Below are 25,827 nucleotides of genomic sequence, written 5' to 3'. Positions count from 1 at the left end.
AACCTGTGAAACTCTGTTGTGGGACCAATCTGGACATTTTCACTTAGGCCTCGTACACACCAGCGGATCTGTCCGATGAAAACGGTTCACGGACCGTTTTCATCGGACATGTCCGCTGCCGGATTTTGGTCTGATGACTGTACACACCATCAGACCAAAATCCCCGTGGGAAAACAAACGCGGTGACGTGTCGCGACGTTGACGCGGCGACGTGCGCGACCCTGGAAGGTCAATGCTTCCACGCATGCGTCAAATCACTTCGACGCATGCGAGGGATGGCGGCCCAGCGGACATGTCCGGTAAGTCGGACAGGCTTCCAGCTTCCAGTGGACATGTTTCTTAGCATGCTAAGAAACATTTGTCCGCTGGAAACATGTCCGATCCGCCGGACATTTGTCCGGTCGGCCGTACACACGATTGAACATGTCTGCTAAAACTGGTCAGCGGACCAGTTTCAGCAGACATGTTCGGTCGTGTGTACGAGGCCTTAGGGGTGTACTCTTGTTGCCAGCAGTTTAGACATTAATGGCTATATGTGAGAGATGATACCGCTCAAAAAACTGCTGATCCCTTGGCTTTGCTTCCGTCCCACTAAACCAAAAAGGTGCTGGCTATGCACAGGTGCATTGGATAGAAGAAGATCCTGGACTGCCGCACTCCTTAAAACGATGTCTTTATTGTGAAAATGAAATCCAAAAAACAACCAAAGCGATGCAGTCAAAATGAAGTGAACAGGAAAAAGGTGGCTGACATGTTTGACATCATGTGATGCTTACTCGTAGCTATGAGTAACCATCACATTAATGGCTATATGTTGAGTTATTTTGAGGGGACAGAAAATACACACTCTTATACAAGCTGTACACTCACTACTCAGCAGTGCAGGGGAGGCAGCCTGTAACACTCCACTGAAAGCATCTGGTCCTTGAGCCCACGCTGGCCAGAAATTGTTGGCCCTATGATGGCACTGAGAGTAATGTATACACAGGGAAGCAGGCTGGCAGCGCCACGCCATGCTGTGTAGAACGATACCTATTATTCACAGCGAGAAGGGAGAAGTGAGGCCAAAGCGTCAGTGACGCTCTGACCCCGCCGCATGCAGCTTGAAGGCTCTGGAGTTGGAGCTGGCGTGGGAGCTGCAGCTAAGTCGGCAGCACTGAGAGCCTGCCTGCGGAAGTGGCATTGTGAATGGGGTCATGGTGAGCCTAGCTGTCCAGCACTGTTTGCAACAAAGGGCTTGGAATTCCCAGAGGGATGCTCCCTCCTCCACCCCTCCTTCAGCCTGCATGACTTGATTGGTAAAGGTGAGTCCAATGCCGAGGGGGGATCTGTGGTGTATAGGGGGTAGCAATGCTCGGGTTATCTTGGGTGGCTATAGTGCTAGAGGTATCAGGGATGTAGAGAGGCCACAGAAGTAGCGAGTATTAGGGATGTAGTAGGGTCACAATACAAGGGGTATCTTATTGTATATAAAAACAGTGCTGGGGAGAATATCTAGGGTTCCGAGAGGGATCAGAGTGCTGGAGGGACATCTGGGGTCTAGTGGGGTTACTGTTATGGTAATATGTGGGGTGTAGAGGGGTCAGATTGCTGGGGGATATCTGGGGTGTAGAGGGGTCAGAGTGTTGGCGTGGATATCTGGGTTGTAGAGAGGTCAGAGTGCTGGGGGGATATCTGGGGTGTAGAGGGGTTTGAGTGCTTGGGAAATATCTGGGGTGTAGAGGGGTCAGAGTGCTTGGGCGATATCTGGGGTGTAGAGGGGTCAGAGCAGGCCCGGACTGGGACAAAAAATAGGCCCGGGCATTTTTGATTGAGCAGCCCATGACATGCTAACCGGCACCTCCGGCTGAGAACATGCGGGGAGGTGGAGAGCACTGGGGGGTGGTTGGGAGCATGGAGAGAGTTGGAGAGCACTGGGGGGGGGGGTGGCAGAGAGCATGGGGGGTGAACACTGGAGGGGGTGGCAAAGAGCACTAGGGGGGTGGCAGAGAGCATGGGGGTGGCAGAGAGCACTGGGGGGTGGCAGAGAGCCCTGGGGGGAGGTTGAAAGCACTGGGAATGTGGCAGAGAGCACTGGGGGGTGGCGTGGCAGAGAGCACTGGGGGAGGCGGAGATCACGGGGGGGAGGGTTGAGGGCACTGGGGGGGGTGGCAGAGAGCACTGGGGGGTGGCAGAAAGCACTGGGGGGTGGCAGAGAGCACTGGGGGGGGGGGGGCAGAGAGCATGGAGGGAGGTGTAGAGCACTGGGGGGGGGTGGCAGAGAGCACTGGGGGGGGGGGTGGCAGAGAGCACTGGGGGGGGGTGGCAGAGAGCCCTGGGGGAGGGTGGCAGAGAGCCCTGGGGGAGGGTGGCAGAGAGCCCTGGGGGAGTGTCAGAGAGCAATGGAGGGGGGTGTCAGAGAGCACTGGGGGGGGGTGGCAGAGAGCACTGCGGGGTGGCGTGGCAGAGAGCACTGGGGGGTGGCGTGGCAGAGAGCACTGGGGGGTGGCGTGGCAGAGAGCACTGGGGGGTGGCGTGGCAGAGAGCACTGGGGGAGGCGGAGATCACTGGGGGGAAGGTTGAGAGCACTGGAGGGGAGTGGCAGAGAGCACTGGGGGGGGGGGTGTCAGAGAGCATTGGGGGGGGGTGGCAGAGAGCACTGGGGGGGTGGAAAAGAGAGCCTTAGGGGTGGCGGAGAGCCCTGGGGGAGGCAGAGAGCACTGGAGGGGGGAGGCAGAGAGCACTGGAGGGGGGGGGGTGTGGCAGAGAGCACTGGGGGGTGGCGTGGCAGAGAGCACTGGGGGGTGGCGTGGCAGAGAGCACTGGGGGAGGTGGAGATCACTGGGAGGGAAGGTTGAGAGCACTGGAGGGGAGTGGCAGAGAGCACTGGGGGGGGTGGCAGAGAGCACTGGTGGTTGGCAGAGAGCACTGGGGGTTGGCAGAGAGCACTGGGGGTTGGCAGAGAGCCCTAGGGGTGGCGGAGAGCCCTGGGGGGAGGTTGAGAGCACTGGGGGTGGCGGAGAGCACTGGGGGTTGGCGGAGAACACTGGGGGTGGAGGAGAGCACTGGGGGGTGGCGGAGAGCACTGGGGGGGGGGCAGAGAGCACTACTGGAGGGTGGCAGAGAGCACTGGAGGGGGGAGGCAGAGAGCACTGGAGGGGGGAGGCAGAGAGCACTGGAGGGGGGAGGCAGAGAGCACTGGGAGGCAGAGAGCACTGGAAGGGGGAGGCAGAGAGCACTGGGGGGGGGGGGAGTGTGGCAGAGAGCACTGGGGGGTGGCGTGGCAGAGAGCACTGGGGGAGGTGGAGATCACTGGGGGGGGAAGGTTGAGAGCACTGGAGGGGAGTGGCAGAGAGCACTGGGGGGGTGGCAGAGAGCACTGGGGGTTGGCAGAGAGCCCCAAGGGTGGCGGAGAGCCCTGGGGGGAAGGTTGAGAGCCCTGGGGTGCGGCAGAGAGCACTGGGGGGTGGCAGAGAGCACTGCGGGGGGGGGCAGAGAGCACTGCGGGGGGGGGCAGAGAGCACTGCGGGGGGTGGCAGAGAGCACTGCAGGGGGTGGCGGAGAGCACTGGGGTGGTAGCAGAGAGCATGGAGGGAGGTGTAGAGCACTGGGGGTGGCAGAGAGCATAGGGGTGGTGGATAACACTGGAGGGGTGGCAGAGAGCATGGGGGAGGTGGAGAGCACTAGGGGGTGGCAGAGAGCCAAGGGGGGTGGCAGAGAGCCCAGGGGGGTGGCAGAGAGCACTGGGGGAGGTTGAAAGCACTGGGGGTGTGGCAGAGAGCACTGGGGGGTGGCAGAGAGCACTGGGGGGGTGGCGTGACAGAGAGCACTGGGGGAGGCGGAGATCACTGGGGGGAAGGTTGAGGGCACTGGAGGGGAGGTTGAGAGCACTGGAGGGGGGGTGGCAGAGAGCACTGGGGGGTGGCAGAGAGCACTGGGGGGTGGCAGAGAGCACTGCGGGGGGTGGCGGAGAGCACTGGGGGGAGGTGTAGAGCACTGGGGGGTGGCAGAGCACTGGGGAGTGGCAGAGAGCACTGGGGGTGGCAGAGAGCACTGGGGGTGGCAGAGAGCACTGGGGGGGTGGCAGAGAGCCCTGGGGGGGGTGGCAGAGAGCCCTGGGGGGTGGCAGAGAGCCCTGGGGGGAGGGTGAGAGCCCTGAGGGAAGGTGGAGAGCACTGGGGGTGACGTAGAGCCCTGGGGGGGTGGCAGAAAGCACTGGTGGGTGGCAGAGAGCCCTGGAGGGGGGTTGCAGAGAGCCCTGGAGGGGGGTGGCAGAGAGCACTGGGGGGAGATGGAGATCACGAGGAGGCAAAGAGTATGAGAGGTGGAGGAGGAGCAGTGGGGGCGGCTGCAGTATTGGAAATAATGCCTGCTTTTACTCTACCTCTCGCAGCCTCAGGCATTCCAATACAGCAGAAGGGCCCCCACTGCTCCTCCTATCCAGGTTACAGGAGCAGGGGGGGGGGTGCACTCACGTTTTCTGGAATCCGGTCCGGTGTTGTAGCAGGAGGAGCCAGAGCCGACAACCCCTCACAGTCACGCCCCCTGGCCGTGGAGAGGCCGAAGGCTTCTAATCTAGCTCCTCCCCCTCTGTTTACATCCACCCGGGCGGCCGCGGAGAGGCTAGATGAGCGACGCGGCTTGCAGCCTGGCGGTTTCTCGGTGGCCGCGGCCCACTGGGCGAATGCCCGGTTTGCCCGATAACCAGTCCGGGCCTGGGTCAGAGTGTTGGGTAGATATCTGGGGTGTAGAGAGGTCAGAGTGCTGGCGTGGATATCTGGGGTGTAGAGAGATCAGAGTGCTGGGGGGGATATCTGGGATGTAGAGAGGTCAGAGTGCTGGGGGGATATCTGAGGTGTAGAGAGGTCAGAGTGCTAGGGGGAAATCTGGGGTGTAGAGAGGTCAGAGTGCTGGGGGGATATCTGGGGTGTAGAGAGGTCAGAGTGTTGGGGGGGATATCTGGGGTGTAGAGGGGTCAATTTGGGGTGTAGAGGGGCCATATTGTTGGTATATAAAGGGGTTTGAGTGCTTGGGAGATATCTGGGGTGTAGAGGGGTCAGAGTGCTGGGGGGGTATCTGGGGTGTATAGGGGTCAGAGTGCTGGGGGGATATCTGGGATGTAGAGAGGTCAGAGTGCTGGGGGGATATCTGGGGTGTAGAGGGGTCAATTTGGGGTGTAGAGGGGCCATATTGTTGGTGTATAAAGGGGTTTGAGTGCTTGGGGGATATCTGGGGTGTAGAGGGGTCAGAGTGCTGGGGGGTATCTGGGGTGTAGAGGGGTTTGAGTGCTTGGGAAATATCTGGCTTGTTTTTCCCACTTTTAGTGTTACAAGGTCTCAGGTGTGAACAGGGAGCAGGTGTGTTAAATTTGGTGTTATCGCTCCTACTATCCCATACTGGTCACTGGAAGCTCAACATTGCACCTCATGGCAAAGAACTCTGTGAGGATCTGAAATAAACAACTGTTGCTCTTCTATATAAAGATGGCCTAGGCTTTAAGAAGATCATCAAGACCATGAAACTGAGCTGCAGCACAGTGGCCAAGACCATACAGCAGTTTAACAAGGCAGGTCACACTCAGAACAGGCCTCGCTATGGTCGACCAAAGTACTTGAGACACATGCTCAGGGTCATATCCAGAGGTTGGGAAATAGACGTATGAGTGCTGCCAGCATTGCTGCAGAGGTTGAAGAGGTGGGGGTCAGCCTGTCAGTGCTCAGACCATACGCCACACACTACATCAAATTGACCTGCATGGCTGTCGTCCCAGAAGGAAGCCTCTTCTAAAGATGATGCACAAGAAAGCCTGCATACTAGCTCATTATGAATTACTTACCCGAGATCGAAGCCCCCGAAGCGACTCTGGTTCCTCACCTCCGCCGCCATTGATACCCGAGTTACTTCTAGGTATCGCAGCTCCGGCGCTGTGATTCCGGAGCCGCAATGACCTCACTCCCGCGCATGAGCACGGAAGCCGTCAGTGACGGCACAATCGCCCTCACTAACGGCACACTCAGTGCGCCCGTGCCGTTGTCTATTGTGCGCATGCGCCATAGACATCGGTGCAGTCTTTTCAGCAAATATCTCCTAAACTGTGTAGGTTTAGGAGATATTTGTTGCACCTACCGATAAGCCTTAATCTAGGCTTACCTGTAGGTTAAAGTGGTCTGTATGGGTTTACAACCACTTTAAAGTGGTTGTACACCCTGTACAACCACTTTTACCTACATGTAAGCCTAGATTAAGGCTTACCTGTAGGTGCTAGAAATATCTCCTAAACCTACACGGTTTAGGAGATATTTACAATAGAGACTTGCGCCAATGTCTACGGCGGATGTGCTGTAGACAACGGCGCAGGCGCACTTCAGAAACGGCGATCGTGCCATTTTAAAAGGAGGTCATGCCGTGAACGCCGGCTCCTGCTCTAATGTTCCCGGAAGGAACCCCCTGGGACAAAATGTTGCCGGCCGGTGCTGTGTTGGGCACCGCAGTGGGGGCTTCGATCCCAGGTGAGTATTACATAATGAGCTATGCATACTAGCTCATTATGTCTTTGTCTTGCAGGTGTTATTTTTATTTATTTTTTAAGTGGGTTTACAACCACTTTAACCACTTAAGCCCCGGACCATTTTGCTGGCCAAAGACCAGAGCACTTTTTGCGATTCAGCACTGCGTCGCCTTAACTGACAATTGCGTTCGACGTGGCTCCCAAACAAAATTGACGTCCTTTTTTCCCCACAAATAGAGCTTTCTTTTGGTGGTATTTGATCACCTCTGTGGTTTTTATTTTTTACGCTATAAACAAAAATAGAGCGACAATGTTGAAAAAAAAGCTATAGTTTTTTACTTTTTGCTATAATAAATATCCCCAATATATATATATATATATATATATATATATATATATATATATATATATATATATATATATATATATATATATATATATATATAAAAAATCCTCAGTTTAGGCCGATACATATTCTTCTACGTATTTTTGGTAAAAAAAATCACAATAAGCATTTATTGATTGGTTTGCGCAAAATTTATAGCGTCTACAAAATAGGGGATAGTTTTATGGCATTTTTATTTATTTTATTACTAGTAATGGCGGACACATCGGACACTTTTGACACCATTGTCATTGATACAGCGATCAGTTCTATAAAAATGCACTAATTACTGTAAAAATTACACTGACAGTGAAGGGGTTAACCACTAGGGGATTCGGAAGGGGTTAAGTGTGTCCTAGGGAGTGATTCTGTTAGGGGGCGTGGCTATGAGTGACACGTCACTGATTGCTGTTCCCGATGAGAGGTAACAGACGATCAATGACATGTCACTAGGAAGAACGGGAAGTTGTTGTGTTTACACTGACATCTCCCCGTTCTTCAGCTCCATGACCCGATCGCGGGACACCGGCAGACATTGAGTCCGCAGGTCCCGCAGGCACGGTCATGGAGCTCACGGCAGGGTCGCACGTGCGTGTGACCACAAGGCGGCAAATTCCAGTCCAGGACTACAGCCTCACATCTGGATATCCTGCTGGGAATCTACCATTGGGTCTGCATCCAGCTTAGCCGATTCGAGTGGAGTCCTTCCATGCGCATATGATCTGTTGTCGCTGACAAGCAGATCCACGTCATTCGGTAAGAGTATTCCATCTACTCCTGTTTTTCCGTGCAGAATGTCTCTTCTAGGATGATGATGTGGTCATATATTTTCTACTGACGGACTTTCGTTTGTTTTGGTGCTTCCATTATCAACCAATGGACACTCTTTCATGTGCTACTGTGGTTTAATCATATTAATTTATTTATCCACGGTTTTTCACTTATTTTTCTTAGAAGTGTCTTTACCAGCGCCATAGACCTCTGGCGCTCTCATTACCAACTAATGGACAGTCATTCACGTGTTACTGTGGTCTAATTATATTTATTTATTTATCCATGGTTCTTCACTTATTGCTTGCTTATAAGTATTCTTATTAGCGCTACATATTTTTTCACCCCGGCAAATTTAACGTAGCTGTACGCCCATTTGCCTGTCTGTTTCATTCGGTCGACGTATATGTGTGCGCGCTGGTCCTTAAGTGGTTAAGGGGAGATTTTTCCAACTAACCATCACATCGCACTAGTGCAGAGCAAACTGTAATGCCGCGTACACATGACCGTTTTTCATGACGAGAAAAATTACATTTTTTAAATTGGTCATTAAAAACGATCGTGTGTAGGCTCCAGAGCATTTTTCTTAACCTGAAAAACGGGCATTAAAAACTTAGAACATGCTCTATCTTTTCACGTCGTGAAAAACGGTTGTGTGTACGCTTTAATGGGGAAAAACGCGCATGCTCAGAAGCAAGTTATGAGATGGGAGCGCTCGTTCTTGTAAAACTAGCGTTCGTAATGGAGATAGCACATTCGTCATGCTGTAAATTATTGTATCGTTTAGGCCCCTTTCACACTTATGCCGCGTACAGAAGGTCGTTTTCTGCAATGTAAAAAAACTTCGTTTTTAAAAACGTCAATTTAATTGACCGTGTGTGGGAGAAAATGTAGTTTTATATCTTCTGAAAAACGACCAAAAAAAATTGAAGCATGCTTCAATTTTATGTGTCGTTTTTCAAAACGTTGTTTTTTACTTCACAGAAATTGACCGTGTGTAGCAAAAAACGACGTTTTTACACCCGCGCATGCCCAGAAGCGAGCTTCAATGGAAAAACGTGAACGTAACCTCGCTTTGCTAGAGCACTGTGAAAAAACGATGGTGTGTAGGCAACATCGTTTTTGAAAATTGAAGTTTAAAAAACTTTGTTTTTTACTTCACAGAAAACGTCGTTTTTTTACATCGCATAAAACGACCGTCTGTACGCGGCATTAGTCTCCTTTCACACTTATACGACTTGTGCCACGATATTGGACTGCAAAAACCGCATGACCAGTCATTCTTCATGATTTTCAATGACTTCCATTCATATTGGCATGACTTTAAGGGCCCATTCACACTTATACGACTTGTCTCACGATTTTGTACTGCAAAATCGTATGACAAGTCATTCTCCATGATTTTCGATGAACACCATTCATACTGGCACGACTTTAAGTAGTGCCGACTTCAAAGTAGTCCCCAGAGGCGTTGCTAGGGGGGTGCGGTCCGCACCCGGGTGACACCTGCTAGAGGGGTGACACCATCCCGTTTTTTTTTTAGCTGACATGTCCAGCCAGAGGGGTGACACCGGGGCCGCTGCAACGCTAAACACCGTACTGTATTGATTGGAGCGGTGCGAGTAGGGCATCGAGCCGTGCGGGAAGGCTGCCTGTAACATTCCTCAGTCAGGCTATCCCCGTGTGAGCCGGAGTTGGTGGGCGGAGCTGTGGGTGTGGCTGCCTCCTCTCCTCCCACAGACTCCATCATCGATGATGCTGCAGCTCAAGGTGAGGACACAGCAGCCCCGCCCACAAGCTCGGGTCTTCATCTGCATTCATGCTATGCAAGTAAGTTACTCTGCAGTGTCACTACATAGAGTTCCAAGATGCACTGTGCCACCACAGCCTACCTTGTACCACCCAGCCTGCCCTGTATCACCCCAGCCTGCCCTGTGCAATGCCAGCCTACCCTGTAACACCCAGCCTGCCCTATGCAATCCAAGCCTGCCCTGTACCACCCAGGCTGCCTTGTGCAAAGCCAGCCTACCCTGTACCACCCAGCCTGCCTTGTGCAATGCTAGCCTACTCTGTACCACCCAGCCTGCCCTATGCAATCCCAGCCTGCCCTGTACCACCCCAGCCTGCCCTGTGCCACCCCAAACTGCCCTATGCCACCCTAACTTGCACTATACCACCCCAACCTGCCGTGTGCCACCCCAACCTGCCCTATGCAACCCTAACTTGCCCTATACCACCCCAACATGCCCTATACCACCTTAACCTGTTCTATACCACCCCACTACACCAACCTGCCACTATACCACTCTATACTACTCTAACCTGCCACTATACTGCCCTATACTATAATTTGCGAGTTGATGTCCATGGGCCTCAATGTTAAACCCTCAAGTAGCATGCAAATCGTACCTGAATAATATAGACACGATTTCAGTACAACTTTGTAAGCACAAGCAGCTTTTTAACCCTTGTTCCACCCAATCCTTTCACCATAGTAGCCCCTCTCAAGCACATTTTTCCATCACACATTCACTTCCTGGTTATTCCCTCAGGAACAATGTGCTCCAAACAGGTAAAAATAAGAGACGTCCTCGATAATGAGCAAATCATTCGATTTATCCGTGGGTGCCCAGCTATTTATGATTTGTGTGACCCAAACTACAAAGACAAGATAAACTACAAAGACAATATCCCACTGACCACCAATCAAGGGGGCATTCTTCCCACTGATCACCAATGTAAGGAGCATTCTTCCCACTGACCAACAATGAAGGGAACATTCTTCCCACTGATCACCAATGTAAGGAGCATTCTTCCCACTGATCACCAATGTAAGGAGCATTCTTCCCACTGACCACCAATGTAAGGAGCATTCTTCCCACTGACCACCAATGTAAGGAGCATTCTTCCCACTGACCACCAATGTAAGGAGCATTCTTCCCACTGACCACCAATGTAAGGAGCATTCTTCCCACTGACCACCAATGTAAGGAGCATTCTTCCCACTGACCACCAATGTAAGGAGCATTCTTCTCATTCTTTATTATAGAAAATTGACCCCTATCTTCACGATTGGCAAAGATGGGATGTACCCAATATCGACGTCTTCTCTGCCTCTCCTCCTCTTCTTCCTCATGCACTGCTACTGCTGCAGCAGCAATGACAACTGCAGTGCCAGGAAAATGAATTGCCTCACACCATGTATGTTTTCATTGGTTAATGGCAAAGTTGAAGTTGTACTGATCCCAAATCACGGCGGCAAAATCGCACGACTTTGAAATCGTATAAGTGTGAAAGGAGCCTAAAAAGGAAAATAATTATTTTGCACCGGGGAAAAAAATCAATAGGAGGTAACTGGATGCAGAAAATGCACAACTACGAGATAATATGCAAGATGGAAAAATATGCACTATACAGGAATTAAAAATGAAAAAAAGATTTGATGGATATAAATGAATGGAGGTATTCCCAGCTTAGACACTTCATAGCCTTAACATCAATGGAACGTCTATGTAACATGGAAATAACCCACAGGAATATATCCTAAATATATATAATTTTGGTGGAAGTGGAGAGGCTGGAGGTACCAAAATTCATAAAAAATTGGGAGAGGGAAATGAGGAAGGAACCAGGAAGTAAGTAAAATTCTGAAACTTGTACATGGCTCATCAATAAATAATAAGATGATGGAAATGAATGCATAACTAGATGGTATAGAACCCCCATATCTTAGGGAAGTACCAAGTAGCTCAAACAACGGAGTGTTGGCGGGGGTGTGGGCAAGTGGGAACAATGGCCCACATATGGTGGCAATGCCCTAAGATAGGGATCTACTGGAAGGAAGTGCTAAGCTATATTAACCACTTAAGGACCGGACCAATATGCTGCTTAATGACCCAAGGGGTTTTTACAATTCGGCACTGCGTCGCTTTAACAGACAATTGCGCGGTCGTGCGACATGGCTCCCAAACAAAATTTGCGTCCTTTTCTTCCCACAAATAGAGCTTTCTTTTGGTGGTATTTGATCGCCTCTGCGATTTTTATTTTTTGCGCTATATACAAAAATAGAGCGACATTTTTGAAAAAAAAAAAAATCAAGATTTTTTACTTTTTGTTATAAGAAAAATCAAATAAACTAAATTTTAGTCAAACATTTAGGCCAAAAAAATTTTCAGCCACATGTCTTTAGTAAAAAAATAAATAAAAAAAAAAAAAAAATAGCTACCTAGCGGAAACAGCGACACTAATACAGCAATCAGAAAAATGATCGCTTAGTGACACTGGCAATAGGGAGTGAAAGGGTTAACTAGGGCGGTGATCAAGGGGTTAAAACTTTATTAGGGGGGGGGGGTACGGGGGCTACCCTGGACCTAACACTAACTGCCTGTCACACTGACACTAAATGCAGTGATCAGTACATATATGATCACTGCATTCCGTGACACTGTGACAGGGGGGTGGTGTGCAGACTCACTGTGTGATGTGATCCCTCCTCAGCGGCGGTTGAAAATACCGCCGAGAGGAGAGATCACATCACTTCCCTCTTCCTGTGTTTACACAGGAGGAGGAAGTGACACGCAGGGGGAGCGCGCGGATTGGCTGAGAGCGATCCGGAGGGGGCGGACAAAAACGAACAGTCGCCCCCTCATCCCGGATCGCTCGGACAGCCACGGGAACCGCTGCATGTACCGGGGGGGGGGTCCCGATCGGACCCACGTCTAGGCAGGCACGTACGTTGATGTGCCTGTCCGTGCCATTCTGCCAACGTAAATGTACATGCGGCGGTCCGGAAGTGGTTAAAGAGATCACTAAAATAGAGCTACCTGTGGAACCTTGGATATGTTTATTCCATGGAGTAAATATGTAAGGAAAATTCAATGACAATACATATAATGAACGCCGCAAAAAGTCTAATACCGAAAAATTGGAAAAAATTAGAAAGCCCAAAGATAGGTCAATGGTTAGACAGGATAGAAGAGATATGGAATACTTAAAGGAGTTGTAAAGAAAACATTTTTTTGCCTAAAATTAATGTCTGCAAGGTAGACAGACAGAATAGTGTAGTAATTCTGTTAAAAAAACTAGTAAATACCTATTAAATTCCTTCATCTATATCACCTCCGGCGTTCTAGTTCCTGTTCTCTCATTCACTTCCTGGTTTGCATCGTTCGTGCATGCAAGAACTACATTTCCCAGTATGAATTTGCGGCACGCCCAGTAATTCACACCTCCTTGAGGTCTAACGCGTAGAGAGCGTTCTGCTGCACAGATGTAGTTCCCAGGAGGGGGTGAGCACGTCACTGACCACCGCAGTAAAGCCTCCCGTCATGGTGGTGAGTAACAATCAGACAAGCAGGAAGTGAACAGAACAGAGAAGAAATAGAGCAACTTCTGAGCAAAAACGAACAATGAGGAAGTGAAGAGGAATGTCTGCAGGTAAAGGATGCTATTTATGAAAAAAGAAAATGTCCAGAAGCGACGCGGCCAATCTGGGGCAATCAGGACCGATAGAATGCCTACAGCTTCCACTCTGCGCAGCAGGCGAGGAAGAAGCTTCCGAGGGAAGGTGTAAAGTAGGCGACAGTGACCCCAAGGAGCCACCAACGCGCCTGACGCGTCCGCCCACGGGTCCTTAAACCTGGCCACGAACCGTGGCACCTACCGATAGAGACGGGACGCTAGAAGGTCCACATCCGGAGTGCCCCACCTTCGGCACAGACCCCAAAACACCTGCGGGTGGAGAGACTACTCTCCTTGGCCCAGTGCAGTGCGACTTAGGTAGTCGGCTAGCCAATTCCGTATTCCCGGAATGTACCCGGCCGATAGATCTGGAACGGACCCTTCGGCCCACCAAAAGGATGTGCGCGACCCCCGTCGCTGCAACAGAACTCTGTGTGCCTCCCTGATGATCAACCTACGCCACGGACGTGGTGTTATCGGACAGGATCCTGACCGGTCGGCCCTGTAGATCCAGGGACCACCTGGCAAGGCAAAGCTTGATTGCTCGGAGCTCCAGAACGTTGATCAGTAGGCAGGACTCCACCTGAGTCCAGTGCCCCTGGGCTGACTGGGTGCCCCAAGCGCCCCTCCCCAACCGGAGAGACTGGCATCCGTCGTGACCACTGTCCAGTGGCCTGCAGAAAAATGACTTTCCGGCCCGAAGCACCGGAAACGCCAGCCACCACACCAGGGGAGACATGATCAGATGACTCAATTGAATCTGGTAATCCAGAGATGACGGAAGCTAGTCCCATCGTGACAGCAGTTCCCACTCCCGCCCCGGCGGAATCCAGGACTAGTCCCAGGTATTCCAGTCCCTGAGACAGAATCAACCCTGATTTCAGGACAATCCAGAAACCAGCCGAACACTCGGAGAGCCTGACACGTGATAGACACGGCTCCACCAATGCAGAGCTCGAAGAAGCTCGTAGGAGAATGTCGTCCAGACATCCCATGATAACAAACCCCCGCTGTCACAACCGGGCCAGTATCGGGACGAGCACCTTGGCGAAAACCCGCCGAATGGGAAGGACACCAATTGAAAATGGTCCCCCCCGACCGCAAAGCACAGAATCTCCGGTGGTTTGAGGATATGCAGGTACACGTTCATGACATCCAAGGATGCCAGAAAATCCCCCTGATGGAGTGCCGCTATTACCAAGCGAATCGACACCACCTAAAAGTTTGCACCTTGACAAAACAAACGAGAGACTTGAGGCCCAGGATTGACCGGGCCCCATCCTCCGTGGGGACACAAACAGAATGGAGTAAAAACCCAGAGACCGTTCCAACGAGAGAAGTGGCACAATCACTCCCCTGACCAGAAGATCCTGGACAGCCCCTGACAGAGTCAACCGGCGAACCAGAGGAGGCCAGAGGCCGGAGGGAAAAAACCTGTTTGGCAGACAAGAGAGAAACTCAATCCCCAAGGAAAACACTTCGCAATGTGAAGCCAGTCTCCCACCCGAGACACGGGCGGGAGCAGACCTTCAGGCGGAAGCAGGTATGTCCGCAGACTTGTTAGGCATGCGGTATCAGGTGCGCTGCTACCCCGCAGCGTGGATTCAAGCACCATGTAGACCTACCCCCACCGCACAGGGCGAGCGAAAAAACGCTCGGAGGTAGGCAAGGAGGGTCCTTGCACAGGGCGAGGTCCCTAGCCCTTCCCAGACTGTGGGAACAGCATGCACTTACCACCCGTGGCATCCTCAATGATGTCATTCATGGAAGTCCCAAAAGGACCGTTCACCCTTAACCGCCATCACCAAGGCCACCTTAGAGGATTAGTCCGCTGACCGTCTCTTCAGCCACACAAGGCGGCGCAGAACCACTGCATAGGCGGAAGCCCCGGATCGTATCCATGGCCGCCTCGCAGAGAAAATTCTATCCCTAAACCAATTGTTCAGCCAGGTCCCTAGAGGATTCGGAAGCCCCTTCTTCCAGCTCCTGCAGCAGGAGCCTCGCCCTTTTAGTCGGGGCCTGACCAGGGCCCCGGCCAGAGCCGGCCTCACCGCCGAACCCACCACCGTGAATAGGGAGCGGGCCACGGCCTCCACTCTCCTATCAGCGGGATCCTGAAATGCAGGAGCCCCTTCCACAGGCAACGTGGTGGCCTTACGCAGTCTGGACACAGGGGGGTCCACTGGCTTTTTTTTTTAAAAGCCCCCCTCAAGGGGGTAACGGGTTACAAAGTTTTTTGACAAACTTTTTGCGGTGCATCCCATTCCCATTCCTTGTATAACATATTGTAGAACACAGCAGCACTGGCTGTGCTTTGTCTGTCACCTCATGGAAGAAACACAGCGATACCAAGGAGATTTCCAAGATGGCCGCCGTCTGAGGTAAAAATTACCTCATAGAACACAGCAGCACTGGCTGTGCTTTGTCTGTCACCTCATGGAAGAAACACAGCGATACCAAGGAGATTTCCAAGATGGCCGCCGTCTGAGGTAAAAATTACCTCATAGAACACAGCAGCACCCCCCAGAGTAACAACACAGTCCCCCAACAACACACGGGCCCTGGTGGTAATAAAGAAAACCCAGGAGGCCCCCCCTTCACAACCACTACCCAGTCAGGGGAAGGAGGGAGAGGAAAGCAGGGCGGACCCTCAGTCGACCTCCCCAGGGAAAACACCAGCCAGACCACTTACCTGAGTAAGGGGCCACTACTTACCCGTCCTGCGACTACCCGGCTGGAGGTATCCCAGACAGAACCAACGTTCGTAAACGGCATGGCTGTCGGCCAGACACACTGTGACAAAGCCATAGAGACCGGTCATATGTGTGCCCTAGAACCGAAGTTCCCCGGCCGCCCCTGGAGCAACGGGGCCTGTCGTGGACGTCCCAAAGCTGAGCTAAGGGCTGGCACACGCTCGATGGCCGAACATGGGGGGACTACAAGAGTCAAGACCCAGCCTGTCACCCAGTCGGCTGTTGATAGAAGAATCACAGGATTCAAAAATGCAGGAACAAAATAATAAAAGCGAGAAAAATCGCAAGAAAAAAACTCCAGAGTACAGGGACTCCAGAAGCGCCTGACTCTTCTCCTGTCGTTAGGCAGAAAAAGACTGAGGCTCCTAGAGCAGGGTGTGGGTTATGCCTGGGGGAGCCACGCCCCCTGGGAGGAGCGGCACGAAGGAAAGGTTTTAACACTTTAAGTGCTGTTAAATTCTGCCTAAACTCTCCTGGTAGGAAGAACCATAACCCTAATGTCAATGAAGGCTGTGTCCGTCTATGAACGGAAGAGAAAGTTCAAATTAACAAAGAGATATAGTGAAATTAAAAATAAGTAGCGGAGGATAGAAACGGGGTCAAGGGATTGGGTGAGAGGATCGGTTGGGGGAAGGGGTGGGGGGGAGGGGGGACACGAAAGGGAATGGGCAAACACAGTAAAGTATATTTCCACTGGGGAAGGAAATGTATGTTTTTTTCTATTTTGTATATGCAAATTCAAAATTAATAAAAAAAAAATAGGGCCTTAGGGATTCCTGTGAGCAGCAGACTGTCCCCCTTGTGCTATGGGCAGCTCATGACATGTAGTACAGGCACTGAGTGTTTACAGTCAGGCAGTATAAGGTGAGTGTGTTCTCAGGTGCCAGGCAGTATAAAGTGCGTGTGTTCCCAGAAGCCAGGCAGTGTAAGGTGTGTCAGCAGCCAGGTGAGTTTTCCCAGACAATGTAAGGCAAGTGCCAGCAGCCAGTCAGTGCAAGTGAGTGTTCCCAGCAGGCAGACGGTGTGAGGCGAGTGTGTTCCCTCCAGGCGGTATGAGGCGAGTGTGTGTTCCAAGGTTGGTGTGAGGTGAGTGTTCCCATCAGGCAGTGTGAGGCGAGTGTGTTCCCAGGTTGGTGTGAGGTTAGTGTTCCCATTAGGCGGTGTGAGGGGAGTGTGTTCCCAGGTTGGTGTGAGGTTAGTGTTCCCATTAGGCGGTGTGAGGGGAGTGTGTTCCCAGGTTGGTGTGAGGCGAGTGCTCCCATTAGGAGTGTGTCCCCAGGTTGGTGCAACGTGAGTGTGTTCCCATCAGGCGGTGTGAGGTGAATGTTCCCAGGTTGGTGCGAAGTGAGTGTTCCCATCAGGCTGTGTGAGGCGAGTGTTCCCATCAGGCTGTGTGAGGCGAGTGTTCCCATCAGGCTGTGTGAGGCGAGTGTTCCCATCAGGCTGTGTGAGGCGAGTGTTCCCATCAGGCTGTGTGAGGCGAGTGTTCCCATCAGGCTGTGTGAGGCGAGTGTTCCCATCAGGCTGTGTGAGGCGAGTGTTCCCATCAGGCTGTGTGAGGCGAGTGTTCCCATCAGGCTGTGTGAGGCGAGTGTTCCCATCAGGCTGTGTGAGGCGAGTGTTCCCATCAGGCTGTGTGAGGCGAGTGTTCCCATCAGGCTGTGTGAGGCGAGTGTTCCCATCAGGCTGTGTGAGGCGAGTGTTCCCATCAGGCTGTGTGAGGCGAGTGTTCCCATCAGGCTGTGTGAGGCGAGTGTTCCCATCAGGCTGTGTGAGGCGAGTGTTCCCATCAGGCTGTGTGAGGCGAGTGTTCCCATCAGGCTGTGTGAGGCGAGTGTTCCCATCAGGCTGTGTGAGGCGAGTGTTCCCATCAGGCTGTGTGAGGCGAGTGTTCCCATCAGGCTGTGTGAGGCGAGTGTTCCCATCAGGCTGTGTGAGGCGAGTGTTCCCATCAGGCTGTGTGAGGCGAGTGTTCCCATCAGGCTGTGTGAGGCGAGTGTTCCCATCAGGCTGTGTGAGGCGAGTGTTCCCATCAGGCTGTGTGAGGCGAGTGTTCCCATCAGGCTGTGTGAGGCGAGTGTTCCCATCAGGCTGTGTGAGGCGAGTGTTCCCATCAGGCGGTGTGAGGCGAGTGTTCCCATCAGGCGGTGTGAGGCGAGTGTTCCCATCAGGCGGTGTGAGGCGAGTGTTCCCATCAGGCGGTGTGAGGCGAGTGTTCCCATCAGGCGATGTGAGGCGAGTGTTCCCATCAGGCGATGTGAGGCGAGTGTTCTCATCAGGCGATAAGAGGTGATTGTTCCCATCAGGCTGTGAGGTAAGTGTGTTCCCAGGTTGGTGTGAGGTGAGTGTGTTCCAGGTTGGTGTGAGACGAGTGCTCCCATCAGGAGTGTGTCCCCAGGTTGGTGCCAGGTGAGTGTGTTCCCATCAGGCGGTGTGAGGTGAGTGTTCCCATGTTGGTGCGAGGTGAGTGTTCCCAGGTTGGTGTGAGGCGAGTGCTCCCATTAGGAGTGTGTCCCCAGGTTGGTGCAACGTGAGTGTGTTCCCATCAGGCGGTGTGAGGTGAATGTTCCCAGGTTGGTGCGAAGTGAGTGTTCCCATCAGGCTGTGTGAGGCGAGTGTTCCCATCAGGCGATGTGAGGCGAGTGTTCTCATCAGGCGATAAGAGGTGATTGTTCCCATCAGGCTGTGAGGTAAGTGTGTTCCCAGGTTGGTGCGAGGTGAGTGTTCCTATCAGGCGATGTGAGGTGATTGTTCCCAGGTTGGTGCGAGGTGAGTGTTCCTATCAGGCGATGTGAGGTGATTGTTCCCAGGTTGGTGCGAGGTGAATGCTCCCATCAGGCGGTGTGAGGTGACTGTTCCCATCAGGCGGCGTGAGAAAAAAACTCCAGAGTACAGGGACTCCAGAAGCGCCTGACTCTTCTCCTGTCGTTAGGCAGAAAAAGACTGAGGCTCCTAGAGCAGGGTGTGGGTTATGCCTGGGGGAGCCACGCCCACTGGGAGGAGCGGCACGAAGGAAAGGTTTTAACACTTTAAGTGCTGTTAAATTCTGCCTAAACTCTCCTGGTAGGAAGAACCATAACCCTAATGTCAATGAAGGCTGTGTCCGTCTATGAACGGAAGAGAAAGTTCAAATTAACAAAGAGATATAGTGAAATTAAAAATAAGTAGCGGAGGATAGAAACGGGGTCAAGAGATTGGGTGAGAGGATCGGTTGGGGGAAGGGGTGGGGGGGAGGGGGGACACGAAAGGGAATGGGCAAACACAGTAAAGTATATTTCCACTGGGGAAGGAAATGTATGTTTTTTTCTATTTTGTATATGCAAATTCAAAATTAATAAAAAAAAAATAGGGCCTTAGGGATTCCTGTGAGCAGCAGACTGTCCCCCTTGTGCTATGGGCAGCTCATGACATGTAGTACAGGCACTGAGTGTTTACAGTCAGGCAGTATAAGGTGAGTGTGTTCTCAGGTGCCAGGCAGTATAAAGTGCGTGTGTTCCCAGAAGCCAGGCAGTGTAAGGTGTGTCAGCAGCCAGGTGAGTTTTCCCAGACAATGTAAGGCAAGTGCCAGCAGCCAGTCAGTGCAAGTGAGTGTTCCCAGCAGGCAGACGGTGTGAGGCGAGTGTGTTCCCTCCAGGCGGTATGAGGCGAGTGTGTGTTCCAAGGTTGGTGTGAGGTGAGTGTTCCCATCAGGCAGTGTGAGGCGAGTGTGTTCCCAGGTTGGTGTGAGGTTAGTGTTCCCATTAGGCGGTGTGAGGGGAGTGTGTTCCCAGGTTGGTGTGAGGTTAGTGTTCCCAGTAGGCGGTGTGAGGGGAGTGTGTTCTCAGGTTGGTGTGAGGCGAGTGCTCCCATTAGGAGTGTGTCCCCAGGTTGGTGCAACGTGAGTGTGTTCCCATCAGGCGGTGTGAGGTGAATGTTCCCAGGTTGGTGCGAAGTGAGTGTTCCCATCAGGCTGTGTGAGGCGAGTGTTCCCATCAGGCTGTGTGAGGCGAGTGTTCCCATCAGGCTGTGTGAGGCGAGTGTTCCCATCAGGCTGTGTGAGGCGAGTGTTCCCATCAGGCTGTGTGAGGCGAGTGTTCCCATCAGGCTGTGTGAGGCGAGTGTTCCCATCAGGCTGTGTGAGGCGAGTGTTCCCATCAGGCTGTGTGAGGCGAGTGTTCCCATCAGGCTGTGTGAGGCGAGTGTTCCCATCAGGCTGTGTGAGGCGAGTGTTCCCATCAGGCTGTGTGAGGCGAGTGTTCCCATCAGGCTGTGTGAGGCGAGTGTTCCCATCAGGCGATGTGAGGCGAGTGTTCTCATCAGGCGATAAGAGGTGATTGTTCCCATCAGGCTGTGAGGTAAGTGTGTTCCCAGGTTGGTGTGAGGTGAGTGTGTTCCAGGTTGGTGTGAGACGAGTGCTCCCATCAGGAGTGTGTCTCCAGGTTGGTGCCAGGTGAGTGTGTTCCCATCAGGCGGTGTGAGGTGAGTGTTCCCATGTTGGTGCGAGGTGAGTGTTCCCAGGTTGGTGTGAGGCCAGTGCTCCCATCAGGAGTGTGTCCCCAGGCTGGTGCGAGGTGAGTGTTCCCAGGTTGGTGCGAGGTGAGTGTTCCCAGGTTGGTGCGAGGTGAGTGTTCCTATCGGGCGATGTGAGGTGAGTGTTCCCAGGTTGGTGCGAGGTGAGTGTTCCTATCAGGCGATGTGAGGTGATTGTTCCCAGGTTGGTGCGAGGTGAGTGTTCCTATCGGGCGATGTGAGGTGACTGTTCCCATCAGGCGGCGTGAGGTGACTGTTCCCATCAGGCGGCGTGAGGTGAGTGTGTCCCCAGGCTGGTGCGAGGTGAGTGTTCCCAGGTTGGTGCGAGGTGAGTGTTCCCAGGTTGGTGCGAGGTGAGTGTTCCCAGGTTGGTGCGAGGTGAGTGTTCCCAGGTTGGTGCGAGGTGAGTGTTCCTATCAGGCGATGTGAGGTGATTGTTCCCAGGTTGGTGCGAGGTGAATGCTCCCATCAGGCGGTGTGAGGTGACTGTTCCCATCAGGCGGCGTGAGGTGACTGTTCCCATCAGGCGGCGTGAGGTGAGTGTGTTCCCAGGCGTTGTTTCCTCCAGCCATGCCCTCACTCCGTCCCTCCCTCGGCGGTCTCCCAGTAACTGTCTCTAAGGGGAGGGAAGCAGCGCGTCACACACACTGGAACCCCCCGGCCACCGCAAGCACCGCGCACCATCATCCTCTCGCGGGATCTCGCTTGGCTCTCGTCCGCCATATTTCGCCCTGCCAGTATTTTGGTTTCGTCTCCTGCCTAGAAGTAAAGAGGAGTCATCATCCTCGTCCCATAGAAAGCTCTGCTGCTGCCTTGGAGAGGAGGGACCGTTACGTTTCGGGTCTCGTGACGTCAGAGAAGCTTGGTTCCGCCGGCGGGACGCTGGGGGCGACTGGGCCGTACGGAGACCGTGAGGCCGGAACCGCTGAAGTGTGGCGGAAAGGGGGGGAGGTGGCGGTGTGATTGCCGGGGCAGCAGGAGCAGCGCTTGTCCCCCCTCCCCCCCTGCTGGACCCAGTCGGCTACTCAGGGCAGGCTGACTGACGGGTGTCGCAGCCACCACGCCGGCCCCTAGTCCAGGCTGGCGGCGGAGGAAAAAAAAAAGGTAAGAGGAAGAGGGGGAAGTGCGGGGCCTGGGAGGAAAAAGGGAGCAACTTGAGGCCGGGCCTACTTGGGGAAGGGTGGGCGTAGAGAGGAGTGTAGGCCCCATGGCCAGGCCTGTCACTAACCCTGGGGGGGACTGGTCACCTGGACTGGAGGTGTGACTGGCCTCTCCACCCACCCCCTCCAGGAATTCACACCCTCCCCAAATTTGTGCTACTTCTAATACACACTGCATTCAGGTATTGAGATACTCCACCTGCACTTGGAATCCTTACCTGGATGACCTGTCATTTGGTAAAGCACCCTGGATTGTAGATCCCTGACTATTTCCCCCATTAAATGTACTCGGGTTTGTTTTTGAGCTCACTCCAGTGCAGCTGATCTCCTTCAGCCACTTCTGTACCATACACTTGCCAAGCCTCATTGATCTGTACCGGCTCCCATCCCCAGAGACCACATGGCACTGTGCCATGTGTGTCGGCACAGCCGCCTGTAACATCGGGAGCAATTGTGGCAGGGTGACAACACGGGAGATCAATTGGAGGCAGTTGTCAGCTCATAGGAAGTGCCTGAACAGGGCATTCCTGGTGGGATCACTGCATATTTGATGAGGCGCCATGCACACGGGCGTGTGAGTTTATGCTCAAAATACGCTGGAATTTTTCTGCCAGCTGACAAAATGCCTCTGAGGTCAGCCATACACGTTTCAAATCTGGATTCGAACCATTAACGGGCAGGCTAAATGTACCAAGTCGATGAACTTGGGTACAACCAGTCTGCTGGATTTGCTTTTCGGCTGGTAGCGATAATCACTGTCCTCCCATTGAGAAGACAATGTCCCTGCAGGAGGGATTCCCCTGTCAGCGCTGCCTGTGCTGATGAATCGTACAAATTTCTTTCCTACAACCCGTGGATGCAGGAAAGAAACTTGCACCGTCTATGTCCAGCCTAAGTGCCCTTGTTTTACCTGGTATGGCATTGAGAATAAATGTATTCTGTCCATTTGCATACTTTTACACATGTAAATTATAGTCATAAGCGCCTCTCAGTACGCAGCTTTGGTGCATTCCCACTAAGGCTTGCCATGCATTATACAATTTTCTTGTGCAGTTTTCCTTTCGATTTACGCAAAACATATAATATGAGGGAAAACCTAAACACTTTCAATTTGTATGGAATCGGGCAGGCCCTTGCACTACATAGTTGAAGGTAAATTTAAAGAAAATTGTATAATGTATGGCCAGCTTAATTGATTATTTTTAATCCTTATGCTGCTAGAGTAAATGGATAGGAAAGCATATCATATTTACTTTTGTTAAAACTTTTATTTTTACATTTATTTAGTTACTTCCTGGCATGGGTAAATATTGTCATACATACGAGGTGTCTTCAGAAGAGGAGAGATTTCCTCGGCTAAGCACACCCTCCTGCTTGTGTACCTGAGCTAAGGGCAAATGTATCCAGGAAGTAAGTGCTACTTGAATCGTGTGCCCTTACTCAAGATGACCACAGCCAGAAATGCTAGGGGGAGTTTTTCAAAGTGATTGATCAACAAAATAAAGCAGAGACATGGATGGGTAGGGGAGTTTGCTTTGAATATTTAAAATGAATTCTAAAAGTTTTTTTGGTTTGGGGTGCTCAGATGCAGTGTAGTTCTGCTTTAAGGACTGGTTTACATCTATACAGGTTGCAATTGATGCATTTTCCCAGTGTATTTTCCTTTTTTTTTTTGCACACATGTTTTAAATGCGTTTTCATGCGTGTTGGGAGCCTTTTTGCATCTTATCTTCTGGGAAAAAACAGAAAAAACTCATCAGAAGCGCATCAAAAAAACATTTTTTTTAATGTTTCCAAGGAAGTTTTTAAAACCAAAAAATGCAACATACTGCAGTGAAAAAAAGTCCCTGACCCTTTCCAAATGACATGGGTAGAGAAAGGGTGCACCATAGTGTAATTCCGTAAAACTTGTTTTTATTTTGAGAGATTAAAAGGTACTTACAAAAGCAGGTAAAACCATGCAGCATAAAAAACAGATGCCGGCCGGCAACAAGCGGAAACCCTTCCTCCTTAGCGTGGTGACGTCACTGCGCGGCCTCCCAGACGCGTTTCATCATTACCCAGACGTTTTCATTGATAACGTCTGCGTGATGACGAAACGCATGTGGGAGGACGTGCAGTGATGTCACCACGCTAAGGAGGAAGGGCTCCGCTTGTTTTTTATGCTGCATGGTTTTACCTGCTTTTGTAAGTACCTTTTAATCTCTCAAAATAAAAACAGGTTTTACGGAATTACACTATGGTGCGCCCTTTCTCTACCCATGTCATCTGGATGAGCCTTTATCGCGCCGGAAGTTCTTCCCTGGAACCTGTATCCCTGTGAGTCCACTAAAAGTAAAGGCCGCAGCTGGGCTATAGCCGACTGCAAATCAAGCTTGCCCTCTGGAAAGCGGCTTTTAAACTCGGTGGTGGGTTTTCAGTTCAGCGTGGAAACTGTTAAAAGATCACGGTGGTGTTGTCTTCAGAATCGTCTATTTGCATACACACCAAGTGTTTATTGGGACTCTATATACATATATATGTGAGCCTGAGTGGACTTGGTTTATCATCACTATCTGTGTTTTGTTTTTTATTTTTTTGTTGGCGCAGCTTTATTTCTTTCTATGTTAAATGGACTGTAGTGCGTTTCTGCAAAACAGAGAAACTCATAGGTGTGAACAAGAGCCTAAGGGTCTTTTCACACCAGTCAGTTTTTCTTCAGTTTTTGCCTTACAAAAGCAGATGAAAGATGCATGACCATCAAATCCTTATGGAACGCTTCACACCAGTCAGTTGGGTTTTTAAAAAAAACTTGGATGCTGCATGTTTGGTGCACCAAAAGCACACCTCCATTGAAATGAATGGAAATGCATCAAAAACGCAAACAGCGGATGGGGGGGGGTGACACCCGCGATGGTGTCACCCCCCCCATCCGTGACCGCACACAGATCGGCGCGCCATCATCGGCTGCATCATTTACAGGGGCTGGTGGTGGCCCGAAACCTGCAGGCTAGACAGAAGAGAGCCGGTGGGCGGGGAGGATAACGCCATGTTATACCGCACCAGGGCGACGCCAAACGTAGTGGCGCCACTGCATGCACCCATTGAATGGAGATTAACTTTAGTACCCTATATTTTCCATAGGCAACACTTTAAAGCAGGGGTGCCCAACCAGTGGCCCGGGGGCCACACGTGGCCCGCGGAGCCCTCTGATGTGGCCCACAACCTCCTGCTCTGGGATGGAATAAAATAAAATACTGTTATTAAAGGAAGTTTATTACTAAAATCGCAGTGTGTGTATATATGGGCATATCTGTTCTGCAGTGGATACTGGGCGGCTTTCAAACTGATCCACAGGTGCAGAGAAGTGCATCTGTGGGTTACCTGCACTGAGCCATATACTGTTATTACCTGCGAGTTTGGTGTGCTGAGAGTAGAGTGGGCTCTATAGAGCCGAGTGCGCTGCCATCCAACCGCTCGGCTCATTGTGGCCTGCGACCGGTTACCAAGTCTCTTAAGTGGCCCTTGCTCTTCAAAAGTTTGGGCACCCCTGCTTTAAAGCGCTGGCTAACTCTGCTTTCTAACCTGTACCTACAGGTAAGCCTATAATATTACAGTGAATCTCTCTTAAAAGTTCACAGATTTAGGAGATATTTAAATGTGTACCAGCCGGTGACATCACTGTTGCATGCGCACTGTGCTCTCAATGGACGGCAGTGCCATTCTCGGGTATGCCGTCTATTAAGAGATCGATGCATTCTGCAGGGAGGCCAGTTTTTTTTATTTATTTTTTTTATTTTTTTCCCCCCATCACATGAATGAATGAATGAATGAAAAACTTATATAGCGCGGCACATGCGAACTGAATCCCCTCATAGGGGACAAAAAGTTTTTATATGACAGGTTCTCTTTAAAAATATCCCAATGTCTCCAGTGAATCCCGTCCTCTAATGAATCAAATGCAGTGCAGATCGCAAAATGACATAAGGACCTGGAAGTGACATTTTACACATGGCTTCTGGGTGCATGCTTGAGGGGGAGCACCCCTAGCCCAACCACCCACCGGATTTCTTTCATCTAACAGCTGTCAGCTTGCTTTTCAGATATACGCATGTTGTTTAGTGTGTGGCGTATGTGTAAAACCCACCAGCTGTATGTGCGACATACATACCAACCTGGCAGTAAAAGGGTTAAACTGCTTTTGTGAACTCAGAGAAAACTAAAAGTCCTCTTGTAGTGGGATGGCATCTACATTGCAAAGTAAACTGCTGGTTTATGCTTTCATTTACATAAACCTCCACGTCTGCAGGTTCCTCAGCGCTG

The 25,827-nt window shown here is 51.6% G+C and overlaps 1 protein-coding gene across 2 annotated transcripts in view; it reads left to right on the top strand.

Annotated features, from left to right (window-relative positions):
- Positions 1-21,076: 21,076 nt before the first annotated feature.
- TAB2 (TGF-beta activated kinase 1 (MAP3K7) binding protein 2) overlaps positions 21,077-25,827 on the top strand; it is a 114,890-nt gene continuing 110,139 nt past the window's right edge. For both annotated transcript variants that reach the window (XM_040350592.1, XM_040350591.1), the window contains exon 1: positions 21,077-21,469. The gene's annotated coding sequence lies outside the window, so the exon portion shown is untranslated. The remainder of the gene's footprint in view (positions 21,470-25,827) is intronic.

The sequence above is a fragment of the Rana temporaria genome, chromosome 4 (assembly GCF_905171775.1).
Source record: "Rana temporaria chromosome 4, aRanTem1.1, whole genome shotgun sequence".
Classification (NCBI taxonomy): domain Eukaryota; kingdom Metazoa; phylum Chordata; class Amphibia; order Anura; family Ranidae; genus Rana; species Rana temporaria.
This window is presented reverse-complemented; position numbering and strand designations above follow the sequence as displayed.